Genomic DNA, 5,000 nt, shown 5'->3' with positions numbered 1-5,000 from the left:
TGTTGTACCTTAACCTAACCCATGTTGTACCTTAACCTAACCCATGTTGTACCTTAACCTAACCCATGTTGTGCCTCAACCTAACCCATGTTGTGCCTCAACCTAACCCATGTTGTGCCTCAACCTAACCCATGTTGTGCCTTAACCTAACCCATGTTGTGCCTCAACCTAACCCATGTTGTGCCTTAACCTAACCCATGTTGTGCCTTAACCTAACCCATGTTGTGCCTTAACCTAACCCATGTTGTGCCTTAACCTAACCCATGTTGTGCCTTAACCTAACCCATGTTGTGCCTTAACCTAACCCATGTTGTGCCTTAACCTAACCCATGTTGTGCCTTAACCTAACCCATGTTGTCGCCTTAACGTAACCCACGTTGTCGCCTAAACCTGCTCTGTAATTGTTATACGACTCGTTCAATTACTGTAGTGTTGCCCACCCGCAACCCTCGCAATATAGTTCGCTACTCGCACTGCCCGCACCCCTGTGTATCGCTTCATGTTAAACACCTTGCAAGTCTTGCTCACTTTCCACATGCTCCTGCTGTACACTGTAATGTGGATGGCAGCAGGACGTACATGCCGCCCCTCCCCACGTCCCCACCTTGCCCCCTGCCTTCGCAAGCTGGTTGGTGAGAAGTTTGCATGTTCAATGCCCTTCGCATGCGACGTACTCAGGCTACGTTGTGGTGCGGCCTGTGTCAACTGTCCGCTGATGTCGTACGCGTGAACCACAATCTGTACTGCACATTCGTCCTTATGTACTGAATGATACATCGTGGCACATGTGTGACCGCACAACGACTGCGCCCAAAAACGGCGGACCATACAGTGCAAATATTGTGCACGCAGCTACGTGTCGTCTCCCTATGAGAGCTGGATTGCAGTGTGGTACGCCATAGAGACGTGTGGGAGGAACGGACGCCGTGGATGGCGATCAGCATGAGCTGTCTGTTGATGTATTCGGACCTAGTCGTCTCTCCTCACACACCGTGATGGCATGGTGCACCGCGTTCCATATCTGCGACATGCTACAGAGGCCGGTTGACAGTCGTTCGAGCAATGGACATCGCATACGTACGGGGGCCACCTTCCACGTATTGTCTAGGGCGTGCACATTTTGTTGCGTGTATGTGGGCAGACGTAGTGTGGCGTGACACCTGACACAGGCATGCAATAATCGTTGAAGTTGCAAATGGCGATGGACGCCTGCGTTTTCTGGTGAAGTTACGCAAATGAACAAATGGTAACCTGTTGTGGTGCGGTTGTTCTCGCTAGGGGTGAATCGGTGATGGCGACGATAGGTTGAGGTACTAACCGGTTGTTCCAGCGATACCCACCATGCCGACGAAACTGAACGGCATCTGGGTGTGAAGCGATACGCGGCGGTGGCTGGGTGGGACCGTCCCCGGCCGGTGAGGGGGCGCCTCCCGGCGTGCTGGCCGCGCGGTGCGTGGGCGCACGCGCTACAGCCGGCTGGTGGGGGCGGCCAGTGGCAGGCGCGCCGGCCGACGGACGCGGCAGGCGTCGCAGCTGCGCGCCGGCGCACCCTGCGCGCGGCGCCGTGCGGCCAAAGTAGGTCCTCGCGGGCCCGGTGCGAAGCGCGGTGGACATCTTCAGTGTGCTGGTCCGATTGAGGACTGTGTGCGTTGAGGATGCGCCGCCGCCCGGCGCTCGGCGCCGCGACGCCGTCTGCTGCTCGGTCGCCCCAGCGGTTCTCGCTGGTGGTTTGTATCGCAGCTGTGCGGATGTGTTGGCGCGTGCGCTGTGCTGGGAGAGTTCGCTTCGGCACCCAAGTGGGGCTTTTGTCCTTCTGTGGCGCTGGCGTTGGAGCTGCCGGTCACCGTAGGTGGCGCGTGTTGTCTCCCGCCGGCAATGCCACGACAGCACGCTCCCGGGCCTCTGTCGGCAGCGGCAAGCTCAGTTGGGAGCACGGGTGGTCGCACCGAAAGCGTCTACTCGCCTAACTCCGGGCGATTGCGCCTCTCTCGAACCCGACCAAGTACTTGGGACGGCGCTGCGCGCCGCCGGGACCTGAGAGGGTTTCGAGGTGTATTGTGCAGGGGAGCTCAGCCTCCTCCTGTTTGCAGAATGATTGAGCGGGACGCTTGCGTGTTCGCGCGGGCCCCCGGGACACACTCCCGGGCGGCCGGCTGCTCAGCTCTAGTTGACGCAGCTCCCTGGTTGATCCTGCCAGTAGTCATATGCTTGTCTCAAAGATTAAGCCATGCATGTCTCAGTACAAGCCGCATTAAGGTGAAACCGCGAATGGCTCATTAAATCAGTTATGGTTCCTTAGATCGTACCCACGTTACTTGGATAACTGTGGTAATTCTAGAGCTAATACATGCAAACAGAGTCCCGACCAGAGATGGAAGGGACGCTTTTATTAGATCAAAACCAATCGGTCGGCTCGTCCGGTCCGTTTGCCTTGGTGACTCTGAATAACTTTGGGCTGATCGCACGGTCCTCGTACCGGCGACGCATCTTTCAAATGTCTGCCTTATCAACTGTCGATGGTAGGTTCTGCGCCTACCATGGTTGTAACGGGTAACGGGGAATCAGGGTTCGATTCCGGAGAGGGAGCCTGAGAAACGGCTACCACATCCAAGGAAGGCAGCAGGCGCGCAAATTACCCACTCCCGGCACGGGGAGGTAGTGACGAAAAATAACGATACGGGACTCATCCGAGGCCCCGTAATCGGAATGAGTACACTTTAAATCCTTTAACGAGTATCTATTGGAGGGCAAGTCTGGTGCCAGCAGCCGCGGTAATTCCAGCTCCAATAGCGTATATTAAAGTTGTTGCGGTTAAAAAGCTCGTAGTTGGATTTGTGTCCCACGCTGTTGGTTCACCGCCCGTCGGTGTTTAACTGGCATGTATCGTGGGACGTCCTGCCGGTGGGGCGAGCTGAAGGCGTGCGACCGCCTCGTGCGTGCTCGTGCGTCCCGAGGCGGACCCCGTTGAAATCCTACCAGGGTGCTCTTTATTGAGTGTCTCGGTGGGCCGGCACGTTTACTTTGAACAAATTAGAGTGCTTAAAGCAGGCAAGCCCGCCTGAATACTGTGTGCATGGAATAATGGAATAGGACCTCGGTTCTATTTTGTTGGTTTTCGGAACCCGGGTAATGATTAATAGGGACAGGCGGGGGCATTCGTATTGCGACGTTAGAGGTGAAATTCTTGGATCGTCGCAAGACGAACAGAAGCGAAAGCATTTGCCAAGTATGTTTTCATTAATCAAGAACGAAAGTTAGAGGTTCGAAGGCGATCAGATACCGCCCTAGTTCTAACCATAAACGATGCCAGCCAGCGATCCGCCGCAGTTCCTCCGATGACTCGGCGGGCAGCCTCCGGGAAACCAAAGCTTTTGGGTTCCGGGGGAAGTATGGTTGCAAAGCTGAAACTTAAAGGAATTGACGGAAGGGCACCACCAGGAGTGGAGCCTGCGGCTTAATTTGACTCAACACGGGAAACCTCACCAGGCCCGGACACCGGAAGGATTGACAGATTGATAGCTCTTTCTTGATTCGGTGGGTGGTGGTGCATGGCCGTTCTTAGTTGGTGGAGCGATTTGTCTGGTTAATTCCGATAACGAACGAGACTCTAGCCTGCTAACTAGTCGCGTGACATCCTTCGTGCTGTCAGCGATTACTTTTCTTCTTAGAGGGACAGGCGGCTTCTAGCCGCACGAGATTGAGCAATAACAGGTCTGTGATGCCCTTAGATGTTCTGGGCCGCACGCGCGCTACACTGAAGGAATCAGCGTGTCTTCCTAGGCCGAAAGGTCGGGGTAACCCGCTGAACCTCCTTCGTGCTAGGGATTGGGGCTTGCAATTGTTCCCCATGAACGAGGAATTCCCAGTAAGCGCGAGTCATAAGCTCGCGTTGATTACGTCCCTGCCCTTTGTACACACCGCCCGTCGCTACTACCGATTGAATGATTTAGTGAGGTCTTCGGACTGGTACGCGGCATTGACTCTGTCGTTGCCGATGCTACCGGAAAGATGACCAAACTTGATCATTTAGAGGAAGTAAAAGTCGTAACAAGGTTTCCGTAGGTGAACCTGCGGAAGGATCATTACCGACTAGACTGCATGTCTTTCGATGTGCGTGTCGTGTCGCGCAACACGCTACCTGTACGGCTCGCCGTAGCCGTGCGCCGCGTGCGGAACCACGCGTGCCTCTCAAAACTAGCGGCAATGTTGTGTGGTACGAGCGCTGAAGCGCTGGAGCGGCTGGCCTGCGGCACCTGGCGCCTGGCGCCGGTTTTGAATGACTTTCGCCCGAGTGCCTGTCCGCTCCGGTGTGGAGCCGTACGACGCCCGTCGGCCGTGAGGCCGTTGGACACAGAACGCTGGAACAGGGGCCGCCACACGCCTCACTCCCGCCTATGCGACCGTCTCGAAAGAGACGGCGGAAACTGAGAAAAGATCACCCAGGACGGTGGATCACTCGGCTCGTGGGTCGATGAAGAACGCAGCAAATTGCGCGTCGACATGTGAACTGCAGGACACATGAACATCGACGTTTCGAACGCACATTGCGGTCCATGGATTCCGTTCCCGGGCCACGTCTGGCTGAGGGTCGGCTACGTATACTGAAGCGCGCGGCGTTTGCCCCGCTTCGCAGACCTGGGAGTGTCGCGGCCGCCTGTGGGGCCGGCCGCGTCTCCTCAAACGTGCGATGCGCGCCCGTCGCCTGGCGGTTCGCATACCGGTACTTTCTCGGTAGCGTGCACAGCCGGCTGGCGGTGTGGCGTGCGACACCTCGTACAACGACCTCAGAGCAGGCGAGACTACCCGCTGAATTTAAGCATATTACTAAGCGGAGGAAAAGAAACTAACAAGGATTCCCCCAGTAGCGGCGAGCGAACAGGGAAGAGTCCAGCACCGAACCCCGCAGGCTGCCGCCTGTCGTGGCATGTGGTGTTTGGGAGGGTCCACTACCCCGACGCCTCGCGCCGAGCCCAAGTCCAACTTGAATGAGGCCACGGCCC

At 56.5% G+C, this 5,000-nt stretch overlaps 2 non-coding genes and 1 pseudogene across 2 annotated transcripts; all 3 read left to right on the top strand.

Annotated features, from left to right (window-relative positions):
* The first annotated feature begins 2,177 nt into the window (after positions 1 to 2,177).
* On the top strand, positions 2,178 to 4,085 carry LOC124745461. The gene has a single exon (XR_007011017.1). It is a non-coding gene; the product is annotated as a small subunit ribosomal RNA (ribosomal RNA).
* Positions 4,086 to 4,436: 351 nt separating this feature from the next.
* Positions 4,437 to 4,591, top strand: LOC124745475. The gene has a single exon (XR_007011024.1). It is a non-coding gene; the product is annotated as a 5.8S ribosomal RNA (ribosomal RNA).
* Positions 4,592 to 4,779: 188 nt separating this feature from the next.
* The window catches only part of LOC124745468, a 4,222-nt pseudogene continuing 4,001 nt past the window's right edge, over positions 4,780 to 5,000 (top strand).

The sequence above is a fragment of the Schistocerca piceifrons genome, unplaced genomic scaffold, assembly GCF_021461385.2.
Source record: "Schistocerca piceifrons isolate TAMUIC-IGC-003096 unplaced genomic scaffold, iqSchPice1.1 HiC_scaffold_32, whole genome shotgun sequence".
NCBI classification, from domain to species: Eukaryota; Metazoa; Arthropoda; class Insecta; order Orthoptera; family Acrididae; genus Schistocerca; species Schistocerca piceifrons.
Note: the sequence above shows the minus strand (reverse complement) of the source record. Positions and strands in the feature narration are given on the sequence as shown.